This window comes from Cupressus sempervirens, chromosome 10 (genome assembly GCF_028749045.1).
Source record: "Cupressus sempervirens isolate cs-2001-9-10 chromosome 10, ASM2874904v1, whole genome shotgun sequence".
Taxonomy (NCBI): Eukaryota; Viridiplantae; Streptophyta; class Pinopsida; order Cupressales; family Cupressaceae; genus Cupressus; species Cupressus sempervirens.
Genome location: NC_143127.1, coordinates 958931668 through 958945737, shown reverse-complemented (window position 1 = coordinate 958945737; position 14070 = coordinate 958931668).

The following is a 14070-nucleotide window of genomic DNA, read 5'->3' as shown; positions in this document are numbered from 1 at the left end:
ACAGTAACTGACCAGCTTTGAGTGATTCAAAACCTAGACAAACGGACTCCAAACACCTTGAAATCTGAAACATAGATTATTAGGTATGGATATTAGATACTCCTAAAGAAAAAAGTCATGACATAGTTCTAGGTGTGAGATATTCAATAGCAAACATAGCCTCTTGTCCCTGTCTGACACTTAGGTGAAAATGCAGATTTGAAACTAGCTCAAAATGAGACTTCATGGAATGGCTCAAAATGTCAGTTTAACTTAATGGAATGAGTGGACGGGTGGAATGAAGGGTGTTAGAAACATTAAACACCATTTATGCATTAACTCAACATCAGGGTACATAGGCTTCACAAAGCATTTATAGGCCTGATTTTCTCAAAAATTTTGAAATGTGACTAAAAATGAAGGATGCAATTTTTAGTCTCAACACTTTGCATACTTGTACCACATCGAATCTCATCTCATGACGAATTTGGAGTCAAAAGATATTCACTGTCAATACTGACCTTTCAGAACTACCTGCAAGAAAACACATTAGAAAATAATAAACTGAGTTTGAAATTGGCTTTGAAAACTAGGCAAACTAACACTTGGGAAGATGAAAACTGGGACATTGGTTCTCTATCATGAGGAGAGTATGAATATGTGATTTGGACTCATTATGAATAACTGGGCGTAGATGGCAGTTAGTCAAAGTAGGCTACTTGGATTTGCAGACTGGAAACAATGTCAGAAAAATGATTTTTGTAAATGGATTCGTCATGACCTACAAATTGAAACCGTTGAAGTATTTTTAGTGGAAAACATGATGGTACAATCCATTCAATCTAGGAAACCATATCTCAAGTTATAACACCACGAATAAGGGTTCCAACAAATCTGCAAATGCTAACACTAGTAAAAGGTTAAAATTGCATTTGAAACATAAGATGAAACTTGAAACATAAAAAGTTTCTTTCATCTACAATGCAATGTAAAAGGAAATTTAGCATTTTGGTCAACTGGATTAGAGATATAACTCATCAAATAGGGCTCCCCAGAATTATGTGCAATGTGCATCAGCATGAAAATAGCAAACGACCAACTTTGAGGGATTCAAAACCTAGTCAAACGGACTCAAAACAACTCAAAATTTGAAACATAGGCTCTCAAGTATGGGCACTAAACACTCTCAAAGTAGTGAGTCATGAAAATTTTTTTGGTGTGAGATATTTGATTGCAAACAAGGCCTCCTGTCATTGTTTGACACTTAGGTGAAAATGCAGAATTTGGCACTAGCTCAAAACGGGACTTCATGAAATGGCTCAGAATGACAATTTAACTTCATGGAACACTTAGATAGGCTTAATATATGGTTTTAGAAACATTAAACACCTCATGGGGCTCAAAGATAGAACTAGGTACATATGCATCAAAAGGCGTTTATAGGGCTTAAAATTCTCAATGGTGCTCAAAATTGACCATGCAATTTTTAGTCCCAAGATTGCCAGTGCAAACTGAGTTCAAAATTACTTGGAAGTGATTAGTATGGACTGAGCTTCTATGTCTACTGAGTTCATGATGATGTTGAGTAGCGACAATGGATGTCAAGTATTAGAACCTCACCAAGTCAATCTTCAGAGCTCGAGTTTCTATACATTGGCTAACTTTTGTAATATTTTGTGTAAACTTATATTGTGGTTGACTTTGTAATTATGTAAATAGATTGATATATATGTAATTTATTGTATCACATCCAATGAATGTAATGGAATAAAAAAGGAAATAATGTAATCATCAGAGAAGAGAAAAAGAGTGAATTACAAAGGCTAGAGTAGTATAAGTAACAACAAAGATTCATCTATCACAGTAAGGTAATTTGTACACTTAGACGAATCTCATTCAGCAAAGCAAGTTGTAGATTAGAGATCAATTAATATTTCATCCTAATAGGTGGATAAATCAAATCCTCTAACAAGGTAAACCTAACAATCTTATATAAAGATCTTTATTGAGTGCATACTTTTATTGTATGTTTGTAAATCCTTTCACAAGGTGGACCTATCAGTCCTTAATGCTGCTAGTAGGGTAGATCATCATAAGTGATCAATGTAAGCCTTAACAGGTCAATTTTATACTATAGTACTAAAGCTTTTGGGTATCATCCCCACCCCAGTTTTACTTTCTATTTCGAAGGTTTCTAGGTCACCAAATCTTGTGTCAAAGTGTTATGTATGCTTTTATGTTTTCTAAGTTTATCATGCATGAAGTGAGATTAGAATTCATTTAAAGAATTAATTGCTAATTGGGATAAAAGTTTTGGAAGTTACTGATTCACCCCTCCCCTATCAATAACTTAGCTTGTCATAATATTTCCGACATATGTTATGCCCAAAATTACAAGGCAAAACACAACTACAAATTTTTTTTTTTTTGAAAGGTAATGTTTAGGACATAACATAGAGATTTGAGAATTGCAATACTATATTATAGAAGACTGAGGGTTAAAGATAGTTAATGGTTATGATTTTAGGGTTGCAAAAAACTCTTAAAACTTAAAACAAATTGATCCTCGTCAGTGTAGTAAATGTCTCATTCTTACTTCTAGGGTAGATAAACTAATGAATTCTATAACATTACAAAATGTTTTCTAAGCTAGTGGTGGAGGTATAGTTTTTACTTTAATGAAAATGACATCCCTCGCTATTGACATTGGAATGAGTTGATAAGTCCTTTAAGCATCTATCAATTATTTCCTAACTTTTTTATTTATGTAAATAAAATATTTACATGTTGTTTCCACAAGATTTCTCATTTCATGAAATTGAGTTCAAGCTTACTTATTGTTAGAGTAAATAATTAATATTTAATTATTTATTCTATTGCTTAAGTTTACTTAGGTCATGCATTTATTTAATATTTTCATATTTAATGCATGTTGTGACAACACGGGAGTTTGTTCCCTTCTAGTTGTCACACTTATCTTCCAGCTTGTTCTACAAGCTTCCATGAGCTCTTTATATTCGAGCTCTCCTCATTGTATTTTCATATATCGTAAAGCCATTTTCTTATTGTAAATACATTTCTTATTGTGTTTGCATTTTTGGCTCTCATGTCCATTTAGGGTTTTTCCCGTGCTCCATGCTCCTCCCCTTCTATGGCTTCTCTTTGACAGGTTCGCATGCAGGTGATCTTGGCGTCTTCGGAGTTGGCTTTCCTCAACTCCAACATGGTATCAGAGCCTTCCTGCTGCAGCTTCGTTGAAGAAATTTTGAAGCCGTGATTTGAAGTCACAAACCCTAGTTTGTTTGTGCATTTTTTCTTCAAATCAAGGGATCAGCGATTTTTCAGAGCACTTTGGGCCCAAACGGACATCACCATTGGATCCGGAAGGCCGTTTGCAGTCAGGATTCATATAAAACTTTTCGATTTCGGAGACAGGGCATTTTTGGCGATTTTTTGAGGCCTCCAGGAGTCTGCCGTACGGATCGTACGGACGCAGAGCGAAATTTTAAAAAAAAAAAATGCATTTTCGGCTGCGCCACCGCGGGGCCGCCACCGCGCCACCCGCGCGCCGCCCGCAGCGGCCGCAGCTGGCAGCGCCGCCCGCGCTCAGTCGCTACCCGGCCTCCTCCCGGCCGCCGCCCGTCCGCCGCCCTCCACCGGCGGCTCCTCCCGGCTCCGCCGCCCTGCGGCCGCCTCCGCTCGCCAGCGCCACCGCCTCTCGGTTGCGCCGCTCTGCGGCCACCGCCTCTGCTCAGCCCGCCACATCTGCAGGGTCAACTGACACAGCAGGCCGAGCAGCCACTGCAGGGGTGACACGTGGCATGGGCGCCACATGGCACCTTGCCACGTGGACCCGCCTGCCACGTCAGCTGCCACGTGGCTATGCCACGTGGCTCCCTTTTTTCTGTGACGGGGGTTTGGCCGTCAATTTTAAACCAGCGGTTTGCTGACATCAGCATGATGTCATCGGCATCCTAGACCTTGCATGCACCTCTCCTGATTTGCTTTTGGACCTACTTGTGGTTTTTTGGCCATAACTTTTGCATACGGAGGTATTTTTCCGATCCGAAAAAAGCACCGGAAAGCTGGTTCCAAGACGAAGATTTTGGTGTAGGTATTTTTAGGTTTTGATGCTTTTTTATTGTCATTTTTCCTGTTGAAGTCCGAAGTCCTGTTTTTGACTCCGGCATGCATATCTTTTGCGTCCCATGTCTGTTTTTGGAAAAATTTATCTTTCTGGAAAGCTGGTTCTGTGTACTTTTCAGAACTATAGTCTTTTTTCCTCACTTTTGGCCTCTTCTCTTTCTATCATAGTTTTGGCGTTTTTGCTCTATGGTTGATATTTTGAGTGTTTTAGGCCCGAGGATCATTTTCCTGGCATGGTTTGCTTTATTTTTGGCTGTACTTTCTTTTGGTTCAGCTCTTTTTCAGTTCTGATCATTGTAGCTATCCTTTTGAAGCACTTTTCTTTTTCGCACTGAGATAAACTGTCACCTTTACATTCTGGGAGTCATGAACGTTGTTTTGAGTCAGGTGTACTTGCACTATTTTCATAAAGCACCATGGGGGGGATTATTGTTTTCTGTTTTAGGCATTCTCCCTTTGTCAAGAGAGTGTTCCTTCCACGACATTAGCCCATGCAGAGTCAGTTAGACCGTGTCTTTATCGGTGTCTGTACTTCTTTTCCTCTCTCCTCGTTCTTGGTTCGTTTGCAGAAGATTTTGGCTCACCTTCTCAGTTGCCTGTCATCACACCCCATCTGCATTAAGGGGGGATTATGCTGTGTTCTAATGCATCCATGGTTCGATGGTTCGATAGTGTGAACTATGTATTCAGTGGTTGATCCTACATACAAGGCGATTGCAGTGGCTGGCTACCTATGCATTTCAGTGAGATGGATCATCTACCATATAGACATGCTCAGTTCGTGCCTTCTTCTTCCATGGAGGTTTCTTCAGATCAACAGTTTGACAAATTTGCGACTTCTTCATGCTTCAGTGATGCTGCTTCTTCATGATCACTTCTTGTTCCTGTTTTAGGGGACAATTTCCCTAGTTGGAGACTTCTTCAGCTCTTCACTGGGTTCTTACCTCTTTTTGGGGGAGGGTTTTTCCCATGTGGTTTTCTCTCTTTTCCCGCTTACAGAGGTTTCATTTTTCTTGCATTGTACTTGGGTACCTAACATGGCCTCGTTGTCGGGACCCATTATGCATTTCATCTTAGCTTTGTGAGCTTAAGGCATTTCCCTAAGTTGCACTTAAGGGGGGGTGTTAGAGTAAATAATTAATATTTAATTATTTATTCTATTGCTTAAGTTTACTTAGGTCATGTATTTATTTAATATTTTCATATTTAATGCATGTTGTGACAACACGGGAGTTTGTTCCCTTCTAGTTGTCACACTTATCTTCCAGCTTGTTCTACAAGCTTCCATGAGCTCTTTATATTCGAGCTCTCCTCATTGTATTTTCATATATCGTAAAGCCATTTTCTTATTGTAAATAAATTTCTTATTGTGTTTGCATTTTTGGCTCTCATGTCCATTTAGGGTTTTTCCCGTGCTCCATGCTCCTCCCCTTCTATGGCTTCTCTTTGACAGGTTCGCATGCAAGTGATCTTGGCGTCTTCGGAGTTGGCTTTCCTCAACTCCAACACTTATGAGGTAATTTAATAAAATCATATAAGTAATGAATTAAAAAACCTACTTAAGAATCTCTATAAGACTAGATATTTACAAACATATTTTGATAGCCTAGCAATGATAAATTTCTATTTGTTGATATGTTTACATTAACATTGTTAACTAAGCTTTGGGTACTATTATGATCCGAAAATCTAAGGTCATTCTTAGATGAGGCAAATACCCATAGAAGATTTGATTGCAATTTCAATTGTAATATAGTTAATCGCTTTTTTGATAATAGGTTCATCCATCTAACTCAAGATGATTAATAAAGATAGATAAATAAACAAATGAATAAATAAATACTATACTATACTATATTGCATACACTTACATTTAATGTACTTCCCCCAAAAAATATTAAACTTATGCATTTATGTGTTCCATTCATCTAACACTAAATCATAGGGTATAAGGTATAGATATTAACCACATATATTTATAATTGCATTATTAAATCCACCTAACAACTCACATATAAGATATACTTACCATATATGACATTATGTAATTTAAGATATCATAACATACTTAAAATAACTAGCTTACATATATATTATATATAATAAGCTGAGAGATATCCTTCTGAGGCACCCATTGCACAAAGCTAGATTATGAAAATAGGTGCTTTAAGAATGATATCCCTTGAATTATATATATATATATATATATATATAAACTAGCAGCACTCACAATGCAAAATGAAAGACATTATTTTTAAAACTATAATTCATTATAGTTACTCTATTATGAAAATTTTTAATTAATAAATATTTGATATTATTATGAAATATTATACATTTTATATATTCAGTTAAAAAATATGCATAGAGAAAAAATTAATAGTAATTTAAAAATATATTTTAAAACCATATAAATAATTATTTAATGTTATCAAAATTGAAGAAATGTTATACACTTTATTGCAAAACAATTCAAGCACAACGAAGCAATATTGAAATTTTTATACAAACATGTGTAATAAAGAAATACTTAATAATCATTCAAAAAAATGTTGACATAGTCCATCACAAAAAATAAAAGTGTAATAGTTAATAGTTATCCTAAAATTGGGTATAATAAAAAATACTATTGTTCAAAATTTTGACAATACATTGACAAATAATATGTAGAATAGTTTTAGTTTTTCAGCCATGCATGGATTGGTAATAACTCTACATTTCTAGGAAGAACTTTTTGTACTTTAATTGATAGAGTAGACTTTACTTAAAATAATATTGGTATGTCATAATTTTCAAGCAACAACCTAAAAGATGGAGTGAGTTGGTGTATTGTGAACATGAGTGTGTAACCAAAATTAAGAGTCGCCATCAACCATTCTTTAAGTGGACCCTTGTGATAGCCAATTTTAGATTCTCCTTTAAGAAATTTCATAAACTTTATACTGAGCTCATTAGAGAGAGTGTGCTTCCTAACATTTACTGTTGGGGTAATGGCAATTTTAAAAAAGCATCCTGCAAGATAAAGATCATGAATCTCATAGTACAAAGCATCTAGCCCTCCGAAAAAGTCTACAACCTCAATTTCAAGGTGATGAAATTTGACATCTAAGTTCATCTTCACTTTTGTGCCATAATGGATATTTACATACAAAGCATAGTGATAAAATTTTATTTGATTGTTCCTTAGTCCATTGCTTATAATTTGACTGGTCATTCTATCCCTTATGCAATACCAAACACTCAACTCCTCTATATGAAGGATGACATTTTGTAGGAGTCTATGATGAAAGTTTCACAACCACTAGTAAACCCATTCTAAACATAATTTTTCTGACATGTTTGTAAGGTACATGGAAATCATGAAACTAAATTATATGATTAAAACATGATAAAGAATATGATTTTTCAAAAAGGAAAGAAATGTTGGATCAAGAATAGTAACGATAATCATTAAACTAAGGTATGTTACATGAAAGAAACATAAAATATATTTGAAATAATCTTGACACACAATTTTTAAACGTTAGTATATTTTATCTTGAAAAAAATTACTTGACATAAAGTGATACAAACTTATAAGGGCATAAGAAAATAACTGGTCATGTTCTTTAATGTAAGGATACTATAAAGAATTTACAAGGATATAGTAAAAGTCTATTTATATATTATGGATGTGAAAACATGTAGATAAAACATTTCAAATGTGATTCATAGTAGTATACAAGTAAATGAAAAATTTATTTAAATACTACAATCATAGAATAGTATAGTATGCATAATAAAAGTTACAAAATATTAACATGGCAAACAAAAATTGTACTTGCATTGGATAAAGTATTCAAAAAATAATAATATTACATCAATTTTCTTCTAACTTAAGTCTATTTTCTACATCCTTGCACTTGGTGACTTATCTACCCTTTTTCATTTTGTCATAGCAATCATACATGAATGGAGGTATTATTCTTAGACATTGTAAATATTTTAAATGAGAAATTGCCACAAATGTCAATCCTATTCTTTCTCTTGGTCCTATATTAGTTGTCACTTTTGGAAAATTCAAACCCTAAGATTTATGTATAGTCAATGACCATGCCAATCTTAAAGGAAATTGAAGTGTTCTACCCTTTTGTATTGGTGTAATCGGAATTGTTTTTGGAGGATGGTTTTCAAATGGTAGTCTAGAATAGTTATCAAAATCAACCATCACATATGTTGAAGGTTCAAGTGGAGCGCTGCCTTTTTTGTAGACTATATTTTGAATGTAACCCAAAGATCCATTTGAAAGACTTTCTTGTACCCATAGATTTGAAGTTAACATGACCCTTGCATCCTTAAAAATTAGCAACTCTCAATAAAGATCATCATTTGAATAATCTTTGAATGCATTACCATGACTTGCTTTTATTGCAACATTACGCATAGGAGGATACTTCAATGAATGCAACCTTTTTTTATTATGACTATGAACATTTTCATTTGTTGAGAATAGATGGACATCATTTCCAAAATATAAATTTGTTGCAAGATCTATGTTGATAGGGGTTCTTATCATTAGCAACCTCCAATCATCAATCTGTGGGTTTGCATCTCTTACATTCATCAAAAGTTAACAGAATATTTTATTGATTATCATTTTCCCCATCTTGTCTAAATATCTTATCCAAAGTAACAATAGTCTTGAATTCCTTCCATATAAAATTTTCCCTTCTATTATTTTCATATGTTGGTCTATCACTAACTAGAGGAAGCTGGCCCAAATCTCCTACCAAAATAGTAGATACACCTAAAATATAAGAATGATAATATTTATGTCATAAGGAATAATGTGTAGTTATATTTTAGTCATGTATTAGTCTATATTTTGTACATGGTGTACTTGTTAATGAGGAAAAGTGAAGCCTTTTAGCTCCAAATCTTATATCTACATTTTGTGGGAATGCTTGTTAAAGTCGAGAGTCTATGTTCTCCAATATGTTCTAACCAATGAAGCTCATTTCATCAATCAAAATATACTTGATATGTGTCATTTCTTCTTGAAAACTAGAGATTTTTGTTCCTTCCAATTGAGAATAATATTGTATTTATATTTTTAATTTTGAATGAACTATAGAAGCTCCTATGTTGAATGTTGCAACTCTTGTTGGTGCAAGTAATACAAGGGGAGATAGAGAGGGCATTGCTGCATTTTGGAGAGATTGACTAATGGAAGGTCAGTTAGATATGACTTTCTAGTGCCTTTTGTTCCTTGAATTATCATGAGCAATAGCATTGCATTCTGATTTCTATGATAGTGTGTCATAAAAATGTCAACTACCTTTTTTTGTTTGCCACCAAGGGTCATGTAGCTGATGCATTGGGGAATGTCATCATATATCAGAGAACCATAATTCTTCATATTACCTATAAAATTGATTGCTATAGTAGTGTACTCTTCCCCCTTATAATCAGTAGACCAATTTATATGTTTTCCAATGTCTCTTCTCCCCAACATGTCTATTTCTGAACACTCTATGTTTTAACCATGATGCAACCTAGATATAATCTCCCATTTGTGTTTTGTTGTATTTCTTTGAACGTTTTCATTGTCTTAAATTTTAGAATCACTTGGGTTTTCATCATTTTCTATCACCACAGTACATTCAATATGCCAAGGAATGTAATTAAATGTCTCCCAGTTTTGTATGATGGTGTCATCATTATGACCAATATCTTGTTCTATATCACGAAAAGGCTTGTAGAGAAATAATTCTGATAAACAAAAGTCAACCCATTTAGCTGATTCATGTGAAGGAATAGATACAAATATAGGAAGAACTCTCACTATTGCTTCTTTTTCTCTTGGCTCCTATTTATTGTCTCTTCTTCTTTTAGGATTATATATCCATGATCTTGTCACATCAATTAATGTGATAGCTTCCATACATAGTGGCCTTTTTTTGTACCCGTCAATGAAATATATTGTTTTTTCTTTAGTATTCTCTTCATGATTTCCATTTTCATTATTTATAGTTATAGGTTTCAAGACCTCATGTGAGACATCTAAATTTACAAATCTTCTACTACACTAACAATAGAAGCTCTAATAATATATGACATGTTTCTTGAGCACCAATGTCTCTTTCTATAATTGTCTTAGTCAGAAGTTTTATATATGTATGTGTAGCTAAATCATTTAGGCTTTCCATGTTGGAGAGGTGCATCAACATTTGGTGGTATGTTTCTGAGCTTTTCTCTACTTTTGTTGCATATTTAGCAGTGTATTTTACCACAACATGTTTGGAAAGAACAAGTTGCCAATCTATATTCACTCTCCATAGTTGTAGTACATGGTGATTATGTGAATTAACTCTTTCATAATCTTTTGTTGGTTCAAATATCTTTTCACCTATCTCTCTGTCTTCACATAATTTTGATCCCTCTAGGTTTGATGGCCAAGGTGCATTATACCTATAATAAATATAAGAGAGATATGTAGTTAGTCATGTGATTTTTGTGACCAATTTGTAATTTTGGTTTAAATATCCCATTGTAATGAAATTATTGCCTACAAACCATATGCCCCCTTTTTTATGCAAACATGCACCCTCACAAATTGTGTATCTTTCTACACAATTTAGGATCTCTTCATAGTCATGATCTGGATTGACTTCTACAAGTTGTCTTATGTTTTTGAGACATGGGTATTGTTGAAAATTCATGAAAGGCTACCATTCAAAATAAGTTGAATGAGTAAATCAGGTCATATTTAATTATACAATAGAATACATATTTATAAACAAACCTATATATTTCTCTCATGAGGATCTTCTCTAGGGTTCCATGCATAAACAATATAATTAAAATATCCTTTAGTTCTGTTGCATTCATCCTCATTTGACAAGTCAATGTTGCCCATATTAGGTGCCCCTTTGATCCATATGAATCCATGCACTTGTGGGGATCCCCTATGTTGCCATTCATATCTAGACCAAAAATCCTTGACATTCATTCCATTTTCTAGAATCTCTTTTCTAAAAATAGAGTCTCTCAAGTGCATATAGTGTTCCACAATGTGAGGATAATCGATTATATTTTTCCTACACCAATTTTGAGCTTTGCATGGATTAGTTGGCATTATTCTTGGCATTATCACATGTAAATCAGGCCAATACATATATGCTACACTCAATGTAAAAAATATTGTAGGACAACCAATTTGATGAAGCAAATCTATCAATTTTGCATGAGATTTTTCCCAATATGACCTTGTTCCCCTTAGCATTGTCCCAAACTACATTAATTTATCTATCAAACTAGAGTGAGTTGTAGTTTCCATATGTTGTCATAACTCATTGATGGTGATTGACATGTCTTTAAAGTTTCTCTTTAGAAACACAGAGGATGAGTTTTGTGCATGATGTCTCATGATCATGTTATTCACAAAATATTTAAGTCTAGGATGTTTTCCAAAATGATGATCCCTATATTGCACAAGATGCTTTACAAATTCATGAAGATATACATGTTGCAATTATGGTTCTAACCAGTCATAGGTACCATTAAGAAATAGTGTTAGGAATGCCATATCCAATAATCTTGATGTGACATACTCATTAATAGGTGACACACCAATACTTGGCCAATCTATCAATGATGTTGGATTTGCATGAGGATTATTAAACCATGCACATATAAGTTCTATTGATGTTATCTGTTCAATTACATTCCCATCATCTATATCCATAACTAGACACAGAAAACCAATATAATTTGCATCTATATCAAATTCCATATTCATTATCTTCAATCTTTGAAAAACATTTTCATCTCTATTTTTGGGTAGATCATAAGAGCATTTTCATTCATTTGAAAATCCAAGTAAAATTTATCATGTTCTACTTTGTATTTGAGTGCTTCATATACACAATCTCTATTCATAGTAAAGTTATAGTGTGTCCCATGTTGATCTCTCCTTTGAACAATAATAATTGGCAACTTATCTATTGTATGTGAAAATATGTTTGAAACATGATCTATATTTTGTGGGAAACTTATTGTGTGTCCTTTGTACTTATATTGGCCACCACTTGCATGTGTAACTTGTAGTAGGGAACTCATACATGCAATTAATGTTTCCTCAACTTGTGTCAGGTTTGTAAGCTCCTCAGGGTGAGGTCTTGTATCCATATTATTTGAAGCTAAGAATATATTATTTCCTCTCTCGTGAAGGCATCTATTACATGCTAGGCCTTCTAAGGTGCATGACACTTTCATTCCTAGATAACATTCTTGACAAATATAACACATGTTTGCAATTCTTAAGCTATCCAATTTTTGGTGAAACTATATTTGGAATCTATAGAAGTTATCATAAAGATTTTCTTTTGGGTTTTATGAATTTTCTACATTGCATTATCTAGCTAAATTTATCCCAACTTGATTTGTATGATGGGATGTTTCAAGAACATGTTTAGTTGTCCTTGAAATTTCATTTTGAATATCCAATTCCATATTTGTAGTCAAGGGTTGATTATACGTCTCACTAAACTATAAATCCAATTGATGTCTTCCTTGTATCTTAGAATGTGATACTCCATCAAATGTTCTTTAACAACAACTTTTTTTACTACTTTGTTGATCTCTATTTTTAGATTCCAATTCTTGTATTGATTAAGCTAAGAGACTTTCTACAATGGGAGCATACATCAATGTAAACATTCCACACTTTTTAAAAAAATTGATAATTGTATGAATGTAACTCTATATTAATATTTTTGAAACAAATGGAGTTTGTAATGTTCAAATCTATTACTACCATGTTGAATGAGTATTCTTAAAACAAGAATGATGGTGTAACATTGTTTTAGATTAAGGTAAAAATAGGTTTTGAGGGGACCCAAAACCCCTTTACATCATAGACCCAAAAGATATTCAAAGAAAGCTCAAACATCCTAAAGGGATCCAAACTAGATGCATGTTGTAGTAGAAAAACATTATATGTCTAGCAGCACCAACAAAAAATTAGAAAAGAAACTAATAGGAACTTCTTAACAAACCAAGGGGACTAAGAATTCCATTTCACTCCCATTTTGTGAGAGCATAAATTTATATCAAATTGAGGAAGGGCCTTTTTAGATCTTTTCCTAGTCATAGGTGTCCACCCCTCCTCAACCATTATAGCCTTAGACTACTAATTTTGAGAATCCAAAATAGAGGGAAACTCATCCAAATTTTGACAAGGACCATCTGTCATCATGTCTTCCTGTAGACTGGAACTAATACCAATAGTATAATTACCAAGTCCAATAGTAACAATATAGAGAAACTCATGCTTTTGACAAGGCCTATCTTTCATCACTTCTTCCATCAAATTGGAATTAATACCAATAATTTGAAACTCATCCTCTTGACAAGGACTGTCTATCATCAGTTCTTCCATCAAATTGGAACTAATACCAGTGGATTGATTACCAATTCCAATAGCAACAAGAGCAAAACCAAAAGAAATATTACCAAAGGAAATAGATATACAATGACTAGCTCCAATAGTTGTAGTACAATGCAATTTACCTTGTCCATAATTAGCAGTCTCAACACCAAAACCACTAGAATTATCTCAACCAGATTTTGCACCAAGAACACCAGATTTAATACCTTGACTAGAAATCATCTCAACCTCCTTTTGAAAGGTACTATGACTACTAGAAAACAAAGGAACAACCCCATAAGAAAATTGGGCATCCATCTTGGAATTAGAAGCATTCACCATCTTAGAAGGAATAATTTCCAATATAGAGGATGGAGCCCCCTACTCTATAGATCCTTAAACCTCATCCACTGGAATAGAAGATTTGACTACTGAATAATGTTTCTCCAATACACCCTTCCACTAGGAGGAGGGTTTTTTATTTCTAGTTTTTCCAATCTCACACTTAGTAGCCATATGTTCAGTTTTGAAACATT